Source organism: Opisthorchis viverrini (genome assembly GCF_000715545.1).
Source record: "Opisthorchis viverrini unplaced genomic scaffold opera_v5_58, whole genome shotgun sequence".
Taxonomy (NCBI): Eukaryota; Metazoa; Platyhelminthes; class Trematoda; order Opisthorchiida; family Opisthorchiidae; genus Opisthorchis; species Opisthorchis viverrini.
In genome coordinates, this window is record NW_008751716.1 from 490,719 (window position 1) to 503,342 (window position 12,624).

The window sequence follows — 12,624 nt, forward strand, 5'->3', positions numbered from 1 at the left end:
GTCTGGAGAGTTATAGGGGTTATCAGACAGGATATAGTCCTTTAATAGGGGAAAAAATGATCGTCTACCACAGTTATGGAAGGACATCATGTGATTAAACAAGACAGGATATGGATGAATCTGTACTCAGTAGTGTAGTCATCAGAGTGAAGCTAAGATTGTCAATATAACTATACTACCTGAGACAGGACAGTTTACTGCATGTGGGCTAAGAGGCGGTGTGGTGAGGGTAAACCAAACTCGTAACGACTGGGGGGTGTAAATTCCTGGGGGTTGTTAGTAAGAAAGACAATACTAGGACAATCTAGGAAGGAAGGTGGATGCGAGGGAGAAGGTCCCCAGTCCCCGAAGCACTACTATCAGCCTTAATCAAACATCTCGTTGACTCTCATTCTCTGCTCCTCGTAAAGTCAGTCTTCTATGCAGTTTGCGTTCCATCTTGTGCGTTAGTACCAACCCTTTTCACGAAGGAATTTTCACAACCGACCCACCACAACAGCGACACTAGCGAGTTTCCACACTTTCACTGTACATCGTGACTGAGAGTCCCGCTACGATCTATCCATATTGCTAATTCCCCTACTTCGTTATCGATACTTACGCTTTTTCAACCCCAGCTATAATCCCAAAAGTCCAAGGTCGAAAAGGCCTCATCGGTGGTTTTAGACTTTTGCTCACACTGACCGGCCAGATTGTGGAAATCCTGTTATCGCACCAGATTCGTTGTTCTGGTTCCTCGTTTTCAGCAGTTTGAAGGTATGACACCTTCTTTTTGCCACCTCTTGCTCCGTTTTTACCAGCCAACTTCAAATCTTGACAATCTGAACTTGTTTCAGCTTGATATGTCCCTTCAATGGTAATATAAATTCCTGGTAATTGTGTTTCATTTCCAATGCCGGTTTAGCCTTGACCAAGTCTACATTGAATGTTGTCCACTGTTTATGAGAGTTCTTTTTTCACGATCTCTGGTACACTCAGATCCTCCGGCCGTTCCTAATTCTAACAGCAACCGTGTGATCAGGCCTGACGGTGCGCCACCATCAGTTGGGAATAATCGTTATTGTTGTATTAGAACTAACGACGAAATTGTCTACACTAAATGCCATTTTCTGATCCCCAGTTGGCTACCACTTACTATATATAAGTAATATTACACAAGAAACTGAAAGTCCTGAGCGCAAGTTTGCAAACTTTTCCCCTAACACAAACTTCGATTCTCTTCGTATTCCGTACCAAAACATACGGTTTTGCAGTGTTTTGGACTGCATCAAGGCCACGTGCATTTTATTAAAGGTTTATGGGCAATAATTTGTCAGGCAAATATAAACGTGTCATATAAAAAAGATCCCGACAACATTTTAGGACAAAAACGAATGCAACCGTAAGCAATGTTGGTAAACGGAAAAGCACGCACACCGGGATATAGCATTCAGGCTTTAAGATGAGAGAGAGAAGTTACCTATGGGCAGCCTTGTGAAAGATGGTGTATATTTTACGCGTGACATAAATGACGAAGATATCTATGGCCACAAATAACTAACAGCTATGTAAACTACAAGTTCTCGGGATAAAAGCACCGCCAATGTCCTAAATTTCCCGAGGAAACTCCGTAACTGTACCATGGACCAAGGTTCCGCTGTCAAAAATTTCAAAATGAGGGTATGCAGACTTTTCCGGGGTATCTCACAGACTTTGTAGATGTAGCTGGACTGGGGACAGACCGGAGTCCTTTTGCGACGCTTCAGACCCTGCCATGGGACACTGAAAATGCTGCCCTGGATGCGGCCAGAAACGTTGCTGAGAAGACGCACCAAGCCTTAGTGAAAGATGTCCTTGCAGAGAAGTCCGACAAACAGGCCGACCTCTGGGAGGCCATTTCATGGTTCAGGGAGCCAAGCGTCGGGATACAATACGATGGTGCTCTTTGCCATTCAACGGTTGTTTGATTATGCCGCGACCGGAAGGGAGAATGCGTCGTGCCAGCGGATTCTAGTAGGCTAGTTAATCGAAGGTTTGCAGCAAGGGCTTGGAGTCTATCTGCGATAAGTGAAATCAAATGGGCCTATGGGCGTTCAAGAGTTAGTGCACCTGACCACGTTCTAGTCACAAAAAACAGGATGATTACGCCCTAGAGAACCCGTGAGACGGCCAGCCGAACAGCTTACCGTCATTAGGAGCAAATCGTGAAGGCACGCTTGATCAGACCGACACTACAAACGCCGCGTGCCTGGCTGCTGGAAGAATCACTGTCGCCCTGCTCGGCCACCTGTCAATGAAAACTCTAGGATTACTCTTTGTTACCCGAGTTCATTGTAATCAGTGCGATGACACAGGATACTGTAAAGACCGTAAAGGAAAGAGGCAGCAAGAGAGACGGGAATCGACACGAGAGGAGGCGTATCAGTGAGGTAAAATGGGAACAAAGCTGAATTTAAACCGTTTGCTGGCAGTGACGGCCGTGGGTAAATGCCTACTGAAATTTGACGAATTGTCAACGCGAATAAGCAACTGGTCATTTTAGCACATGGTTTCAATCGGCAGAGGCTTAGAATAGACAATTTTCAGAGCGTATTACCTCAGAGCAGTAGAATCTGTGGTTGAATTGAGGCGGAGAAATCTGATGACCAATCATAAGTCAGTCAAGTTTGATGATTACCCAAGAACTACCGCGCACAAAGTGCATGTCCTGAAAGCTGTCGTCTTGTGAATTCTTGTCAGTACAATAATAGTCGAGGTGCACTCAGAATCGTCCACAGCTAATGGATATCCGTTTGGTTTCTATCCGTGGACGGAGTAATAACTCCCCTCTCGCCTAAACTTTTTTCGACCTCATGACCCAAATCAACTGCCGCTCCGCCCACGGAAGGGGATCCATAATCAGGTTTAAGCGTTGTTGGAACATGGTGTAGTTAAGGAAGGAAACACTGCGCACTATACCCGCTTGTGAAGTGTGAATAATCGGGAAGTAACGATTTGCGGGAAACTCCAGTTACGGAATGAAGTGACACTGAATCAAGTTATAGCTGTTCCTTCGCTTGCATAGATTTCTGGTCACTTTAGCACTCCTGATACGTACGGCGTTTGAGTTGTGTTCTGGATACTGTCAGACGAGGGCCGGAGAAAACGGCATCGGCTGTTAGGGGCACACAATATCAAATTGAAAAGATGCGATTCGGCATGTCAGGGTAAACATCCACTTTAAAGTGTCTAGTGTTTTCAAATGAAGGGATTATAAATCGTTGAAATTTAGGAAAATAATATCTTCGTGTACAGCGTTTCGGAATCGGAACATGTAAGCCATCTTGAAGCCAAACTGAAGCGTGGGTAAAAGGCCAGCCTCAAGATGGACGAACTTCAGGCACAGCTTGTAGCCACCCTTTTGCCACACAGGACTGTACAGGTCACCGACACTCGCTGGATCACGAGATCCGTCTTTTTTGCACCCACATATCGCACCACAGAATCGTGTCCCACCTGACTACACAGCTCACAGTCAAGTCCTTGATCCCAAGGCCCGCCTTCTTCCTCTACATGTACAAATCACGACCCGCAAAGGCGACTCATTTGACATCGACTGTCTACCGACTGGTACGGTAGTAACAAGTAATGTGTTGGCACCCACACACACGCAAACCTTCCTACATATAGGATAACAGCACAGCAACACAACACAACTCAACAGAGCTTCGCACGTTGCCCAACTCGGAGCAGAGACGCTCAGGACTTTACGGCGCTTCACTCGCGGATATTCAGGAAGACGTGTAGCTGCTACAACAGCGAAGAAGACACGAAACCTGCATCCGGACTTATAACAGGATTCGTCAACCTGTACCTGCAAACTGATAAGCCCCTTGTTCGCATATATACCTGTTGTAATTATTTTACTCAAGAAGCTCATATTGTTGGTGCTCCCCATTTTCTCCTTCATACAACTATTTTCGGGTTCTACTAGAGCATTAACAAGCTCACTTGAAATTCGGCAACGCTGCTCGTGCAAAAAGTGAGTCACCGAAAGGTTGGCCTACTCCGGAGGAAGCTGACGAAGATCTTGGACTGTGCAGTCCTCGATTGAGAGCTGCCCTTCTGGAAGTTTTTGGATGAGAAATATACTACTTTCAGGTTTACAAAGGACTTCAACACGATTGCTCCATCGCTGTGTGACTTGCGCCGTCAGAACAAATTATCGGAACAGACAAGTGGAGGACGCGAGACATTTGAGCGCTTTAAATTGCTAAGGGTAGATTAGCAACTTGCCTTTAAACTGCCCGAATTCGAGATGTACACGGTCGTAGGTACTACCAGTTACAAGGGAATCGGTGCAGTCTTGAAGCAAAAGAATAGATTCATCAAACGTACCGATCGTGTCCTCAATAAAGGTGGGCGGGAGCGCTCAACCACTGGGAATTGTACTGATTGATCGCCTCGGCCCTAACCATATTTTCTTGGACGAGGTCTATAGGTTGTGACCGATCTTAAGCTATCAAGTGAATCAGAAAAACCAGAAATCCTCGCTGAAGCTCACGCGCTGGGAACTATATTTGCAAGATTACGACTTCAAGATCCGGTACGTGAAGTGTTGAGAGAAGGATGCAGCGGTTTGGTTGTGAAGACCAGAGACTAGAGATGAGGACCCGGAGATCATGCCTGGCTCCAACAGCCTTGTTGCTGAACTAAAATACGGAGGGCTTTCGCAACGTTAGCAACAGGATTCCGTATTACGGAAGGTTTTGGACGGTTTGTTGGACGGAATGAGTATTGAGAACGAGAAGGAAGGCGAGAGACTGGAGTCGTTCCAGAATTACCTCAAAAGGCTGAGCTACAGTGCAGCTAGAATGACATTCCGGAACGCAAAACTTTCAAATGTCGTGCTCTCTGTGATACTTCGCGTCTTGAGACGGAAGCCAAATGTCGGATGCAACGAGCACAAGATGCAACACAACCTACAAATAACTTCGGCAGAAGGCCCACTGGCTAGTGATGGAATGTGAGACGAGGGGTAGAGTGATGGCCTGTAAGCGATGCCAAGTGATGAGAGGTGATACGACAGCGGCAACCCACTCCACGAATCTTATCCTTTCAACGAAGACAGGCGAGTTACGTTAAGTTGGCGTCACCGGTCTGGTCTCAGTGACAGTCATTGAAAAACAGTGTATCGGATTAAAAACAGGACACCTGTTACAGTGGGCCGAGGTGGTAGATGCAATAAATGAACGTGAGATGCCCATCATTGGCGTGGGCATGCATCAAATCGTGGGCAACCGTGGGCTAGCAAAAATGATCCCAGCGGATCTGCGCTGCTTGCAGTAGCCGGGTATCAGTAGTCTAAGGAAGACACCCTACCACCTGCAAACAAACGGCCCACAGGGTGAAGTAAATGAACAAATAAGAAACGGACGGTGGCCAAAAGAGGCAACTGGAAACTGGGCCTGATTGTGACGACGTTAGCAAACCCTGCGTCAACCAGGTAAGTCCTCATGGTGATACACGGTCAACATCGACGACTTCCAAGTTATCAGGAAATTAGGTTGTAGATGGCGACTCGGCTGTCTTCTAATAAACGAATAAAGGAAAGGGTAAGAGCCCGAGAAAACCTAGCCGCAGGCTGTTGAGTTGCGACTGTTTCTCATGGGAGCGAAGGTTAAGTGGAAAGATCATTGGAATACTCAAAGTACTGAACTAGGGTCACGGAATATAACGAGTCGATGACAAGGCCCATTTGTCGTCACTGAACATTTAGGAAAATGTTCCTATCATTTGGAATGGTCAAGGTTTTAGACCAGAAAACAGCACATAGCTTCAAAAGTAGCTTCATACGCTTGAAGAGATGCCGAATGGACCAGGAGCTAAGGCTAAGCTAACTGAGTTTAGTGGAACGTTTTTGACACGCAAGTGATATTCGAAGGGTGGATACGTGCAACTAATAAAGCACACGCTGTCCGGTGTCCGGGCCCGTCCCCTGCATCTGGCGGAAGGCAGAGGTTACTGCAGTAATTATGGGACCACTTTGTATTCTCCGTCTATATTCGTTCAATAATCAAAGAACGCCAGGGTAGGTCAAGAGGACGCTTGAGCATGTTCGGTTTCCAAAAATTCTGCAGGTTTTCTATAGGAGAAAATGTTGCTAGCTCAGGAAGCGTAGATGGCCGGTGGTTTGTTTGCTGAGCTGGGAAGTTTGGTTGCATACGTTTCATCACCAATCGAGGAGGCATCACCAGTGCGTTGTTAGGGAGCGTAGTGGTAGGTAACGATGGCGCAATAACCAACCCATCGCTACAATTCTCGGAGCTAATTAAATTCGATTGATATCAAGGGTTCCCGTTCGCCAATTGAAGTTACGGAATTTCCTCTCTCTCCTCCATCCGAACCTTCCAAGCTAGCGTCCACGTCAAACCACTACCAAAGATGCACAACGCACACTGAGGCCCTAAACAAAGTCAAGAAAACGTGTGTAACACGATATATTATATATATATTAAGCGGTGACAACTTTCCGGGAATCCCGACGCCTCCTAGATGCGGCATTAGCATCCGGCATTCGGCCAATACTGCGTCACAATTGATTTTTGGGCCGAACCTTTCGACCACTCAGGTCTCGGCTTGATGCCGGACCAGCAGACGTTCCGACTTTTGGCCAATCCTGTGCGAGATAGGCTCCTCGGCCGTTGCAGCGTCGAACTGCTAGCGGTGAAGCGAGATCAAAGTGGGATTCCGCTTAACATCCCGTGGTGCGGTTTATCGCAGCGCGGGACTTGTTGCTGTTCATCAATACTCTTTCTTAGTCTTTCTGGCTTGGTTGACCTTACCCCACTGAATTCCGGCAAGCATTGCACATGATCACGAGAGTACTGAAGGCCCACCACTACGAAAGGGTGACGTCATTATCACGGATTGACGAATTTCACTGATTGATACACAGGATCGGGGCTTTTGCCCAAGTTTCCCGGGTCGGTTTTGTTCTTGTCGTTCAGCGGCTGTCGTTCACCTGAAAGGCTCAAGTGAAAAAAGGGTGTAGCACTGCTCTTTATGTTCTCAGCGCGGGGCAGTATGCTTGCCAGCGCAGGGATTCGCATAAATAAGTGTCTAGTAGTGCTTCGAACTGGGTTCTAAAATGGACGTGGACAACCGTCGGAGGAAGGTCATTCCACGCAGCTACTACTCGAAATGAGAAAAAAATTTGCCTAATGAATATGTGCGCTCTGAGCTTACAAAATCTTCCCACCATGTCCCCGCCGTGTGTTTGCTGGGTTACCGGTGGAAAACCTGTTGGCCAAGCTTTTTCCAAACAGGGCGTAAGTAAGAATTAGGTCCTCTCGGAGGCGACGATACTCCAGAGGAAGAGGTCAAGCATCGCGAGACCCGTTTCGTAGTCCACGGACTTGAGGCCGGTAACCATTTTTATAGGGGCTCGCTGGATGTGCTCAATGAGGGTGAGGTATTTCATGCGTCCTGAGTAGACAACTTGGTTGGCATATTCTCATAAAGAATTCGGAATTCCATGCGAGTTATACGGGATAAGGTGCGTCGGATTATCCGTAAAATGGCAAAGGCCTTTCGGACTGATTCCTCATGGTGCAGTGAGAAGGACAAGTTTGAGGAGACCCGGATACCCAAATCCGTTTTGGCGTCCATCATTGTGTTTTCTGGTCCTTTCTCACCATGCAAGACAAGGGCATTCGCTGATTTTCCTCCAAATGACATATGGACGTACTTTTCATCATTCAGAGGAAGGTGCCAGTCCAACGACCGAGGTCGTTGACGTAGATCAGAAACAGCAGTGGTCCCGGGACGGAGCCTTGAGGAACTCCAATGGAGACCAGCGCTGGAGAAGAGTAGGTCGAGCCTATCCTCACTCGGAATTATCTGTCTGATAGGAACACCTTGATCCAGCGAAAGATTTTCCCTTGAATCCCGTAAGACTCGAGTTTGTGGAGCAGCGGGACGTGTGGGGCCCTATCAAACGCTTTTGAGAAGTCGGAAAATATGGCATCCGATATGAGTCCTTCGTCCTTGGCTGGGGTTAAGCTGTCCATAAACACGAGCATGTATGTCACGCAAGAACTGTTTGGGAGAAATCCGTATTGAGATGGAGATATCAGGTTGCTGGAAGTAAGATGATCTAGGATAGCTCGCTTCAGAATGCGTTCCATCACCTTGCACGGCACGCCAGTGAGGCTTATAGGCCTGTAGCTGCCAGGCGATAGTCGGTCACAACCGCTTCCTTCCAAGCAGAGGGAAGGCGGCCTTCGTCAAGCGACTGACGAAACACCAGGTATAAATGATTTGTCAGCGTGGAGGACGTTTCTTTCAGGATCCTTGGATGGACCTAGTCGGGCCCCAACGCGCAGAATGGGTTGATCTGGTGAAAGAGTTGACGAATGTCCTCCACCGCGAAGACCAAGTCGGTTAGAGGCTGTTCGTAGTTATGCCTTGGCAAGAGTGAATGTGACGAGGACGCTGGGGCTGTAAACCTCAGGTACCATTGTTGGGTCACTTGTGGGTTCTCCGTTCCTGTCTCAAGGAGAACGCGGATGGCTTGTTTCTGCGGCGATGTCTCATGTATTTGAACAGTACGTTTTTGTTTTTCCGAGTGAGGTCCAGGATGGTGGCTTGTCTTCGTGTTCCGTTGCCGGCATTTTACGAAATGCCAGCTCATCTTCTGTATCTCCTGTAGTCGACTTTTTGAAAAATAGTTGGGATCTATTTTCCAGATAACGCTGAATCCTTTTAGGCTGCCTGCGGCTCATCCGACTGCGTGCTGTTTTTTTGGGACGAACATCGCGTCAGCCTCGTGAACTTTCTGGACAATGATCCTATATAATTCTTCCACTGGAGCTGATCCCAGTTTAAGTTGTTCAAGAAAGATGCGCATTCCTGGAAAGTCTGCACGGTAGAAGTCTCGAGGTTCGGGATTTCTGGCCCAATAGCAGCTGAAATCAAAGGTTAGCACACAGTGGTCGCTATATCCCAGTGGAGCGGTACTTGTTACCTGATCAACGAAGTGTCTTTCGTTGGTGTTGAACAAATCCAGGAGGGATGGTAGTTGGCCTGCGCGGTATCTGGTGGGTGCAACGACATGTCGAGTCCAAGCGCTCTGTTGAACGAATTCAATCAGCGCCGCTGCAAAAAGTCCGCTTAATTCGACGCGCTGGAGCTCCATCCAGGGGACATTTGGAGCTTTGAAGTCACGTACCAACAGGAGATGCGTGAATCGGTAGTTGGAGGAGAGTTGCTCAAGTTTTCGTTTGAGGAATTGGTCATTTTCACGGGGACTCGAGAGGCTACGGCAGACCACACCGAGAAGGAGAGAATCGGACCTGCGCAGCGGGATTTGGATCCATGGTGCATCGCAAAAAGATGCAGGAGTGGTATCAGAGAGGACAATCGGGATTGGTAGGGCCGCATTCAAGTACAGAACAACCCCACCAGCCCTCCCTTGTTTTTAGCCAACTCGAAAAGTAGAGTAACCGTCTATCGAGGTCTCCGCGTCAGAGACATCTGGTGTGAGCCAGATCTCTGTGAGTGGTTGTTCAAGGCAAGCTAACTGTTTAATATCGCAGAGTTTGTTGAAAAGGCTGAGGCAGTTTGTAGACACTGTCTCTGCTGCCTCCGAGGGTGAGGAGCCGAAAGCTGAGTGACCAAGGAGGTTAGCAGACTTAATAGTTGTGCGCCGGGGCATAATCGTCTGCTTCCCGTCTTGGTGGTTTCTGAGATGCTTTTCGCTTGAAAGGTTTTCGCCCCGTGAGAGCCCGGTTTTCCTCGGGCCTTTGGGGGACGTCATCATCATCAACGAGAGCACAGCATCAGCGTTTAATACTGATGCTTGTTCGCCGTACACTGATAAGGTGACAATTTTAGGTGAAGATGTGGTCGACGCATCCTCCAACCGCTCGAAGTCCCGCTTGGTACTCACGGGTCAGTGATTCGCGTGAGACCGTCAGACGACGGGGTATCAGTTGATGCCAAAAGCCTTGTTACAACAGAAGTCAGATTAACACCTCTGTAGTTACTACATTTACCGTGAGTACCTTTGAAAGTGACCGCTGTTAATAAGTGAACCTAGAAGGGCTAGGCAGGCACCGATTGACGAATTAGATATTTCCTTCATTTAGTTCCTTTACGTATATTTGGCAAAAGGGGAATTTCATGGAAGCTTGTGAGTACGTTTTTTGCCCTTTATTTGCACACTTACGTGTGGATCCAAATTCCGATCCTTTGCGAATTCGCAGTGAATTAGTTGGATTCGGCAAGACCCCCTCTCTCACCATACCTGTTCAATTTTGTCATCGATATTGTTGTGCAATACATACTTCAGGTGATCGAAGCCCTTGGTATCCAAATTACATCTTGAAAAATATCAATAGAGTTGGATTATGTGGGCAACGCAGTCTACTCTGGTTACAACTTCGATGCGTTCTACTCTAGTTACAACTTCGGATCTAACCTCTAGTTTCGGTATGCGTTGTTCGTCTGAAGAATACACAGTACTTTTCGGGATTTTATTCCCGTCTTTGCGAGACTTCATGGAGAGGAACTTGTGTGTTCTAACCGGTCTACCTATCTGAGCAACTGGGTAAGCCGTGTCTCTACCATGGCATGAAAATTCAGGCCACATATTATCTGGGCCCAGAAACACCGACGAACTTGTATCATCACTTCATCTGAGACGAAGTTCATTGAAGCTACAGAACCGTGTGTAGAAGGTGACTGTAAGGGCGATCATGCTCCATGCGAAACTTGGCCTATCTGATCCAAATACGTTAAACTACTTGAAGCGTTGATCATCTGTGATTTCCCATTGTAGCAGTCGTTAGCTGGCCGCAGTGTCTTCGCAGTTAACTGGTACGACAGCGAGTACCTGACGAGTCAAAATCATTAGAGCAGCAAGTAAAACTGATCAGGTTAAGGTGGTCTGGACACGTACTACGCGTGTTCAACTGCCGTCCATCAAGGAAAGCATTGCTTTTAACTCAGCTCTTGTAGGCAAAATGCCTGGTGGGAACAGGTCGTTTCTTAGCAATGCGAAGTGAAGGCAAGTTCTCTCATACTAAGTGCTGTGGAATCTCTGCGTCCGTTCCTTCCAAGACGCCTGGTTTATACGACAGTTATTTACAGGTGAAAAACTCACTGAATAGGCAACAAAACATGCATACATACTCCTTGTTATGAGTTAGGTCTGAAGGTGGTACCAAGGAGATTGAATTATCAACAATGAAAAGATGGAACTCTTAAAAATTAAGCTTTAATTGTTTTGGGAATTTTGTACATACTGAATTTGAAGAAAAAACGGGAGTATTAACGTCATAAAATGAGCGAAACAATTATAGTACAACACCTTCACACTCACAGACTGATGATATTAACCATCGTCCAGCTGTAACCCCTTTCCAATGGCTACCTACCATGCCATCGAAAGGCAGCACGTAGTCTGAGATACTGCTAGTTGCCGAAGCCTAAACAGTTGCAGTGGACATGCTGAGATTGGTTTCGAACCACATATTTTTGGTTTAGTAGGCTCGCGCCTTAAGCACAGCCTTTTGCAGCTTCCTCACGGACTAGGAAATATCAAAGATTTTGGGCCGGATTCAAGGGAAGGCCGTACAGATGCGGGCTGTCGGCCAAAAACGGAGGGGGGCCTCGGGTGTAACGTGCAAGGGCCCAATCCATCGGACGATGAAAAGGAGAATTTCGATCCAAGCCATGTACACTTGTACCTACTATAGTAACAATAAGGGGAATGAGGTAGGGATTGGAACTGGGGAATTGAGTGTCATTGCTATAGCTGGAACTTCACTTCACAAAAGGTTGTAGCGTTTGCTTCGATTGTTTCCACATAGGGAGGATAGGAACGATGGTAAGATGGCAGAGGATCATGCTTTTGGTGAAACAACGCGTAGCGCACAAACCGTGAAGAACACTTTCTCCCAAACATTCATTTAGTGTGGTTTCCGTAACACGGGAGAAGCGTAGATTCCACTAGTTTTTTCTACAGTAGTTCGTCTACTGATGAAGACGGCGATCGAACTTTGCATAGTCTCTCTAAAGAATGTCGTGGTACTTAAATGATTCTGTTTGCTAGAGGTTCCCCTGTCTCAGAGGCTGACAGACTGCTGAATTCGCCTCAACTGAATAGTTTGACAACCAGTTTATTTTTTTCATGACCAGGCATCGTGTTAACACAGGCAGGCTGCAATGTGTAGAGATGACCAATCGCTATCATAAAATAAAGTAAAAATCGTTCGACTGTAACACCCTTTCTCTGCCTAGTTGCAATGCCACTCTAAGGGAGCACGAGGGCTGTGATACTACCGGGTTGCCCAGGCGTAAACAGCTGAAGTCGAGATGCATAGGTTGGGTTCGAATCACGAACTTCAGGCCAGTAATTTGTTGCTCTAACCATTGAGCCATCTCGCCATCAGTACTAGATATTGTGTGCACAAAAAGGCATGAGTGCTGTAATACTCCCGGAGACAGTTACCTTTTATGGGAAGAGGGATAATGCAATCCTTCGACCTTAGTTAAACCTAGTGAGGCTGAATCCTCTTTCAAAGCACTGAAGGTTTTTGTGGAGATTAATTGTCCAGGACGTCAGTGCTTCATGAAGTGTGGAAGAAAAAATCGTTCAGC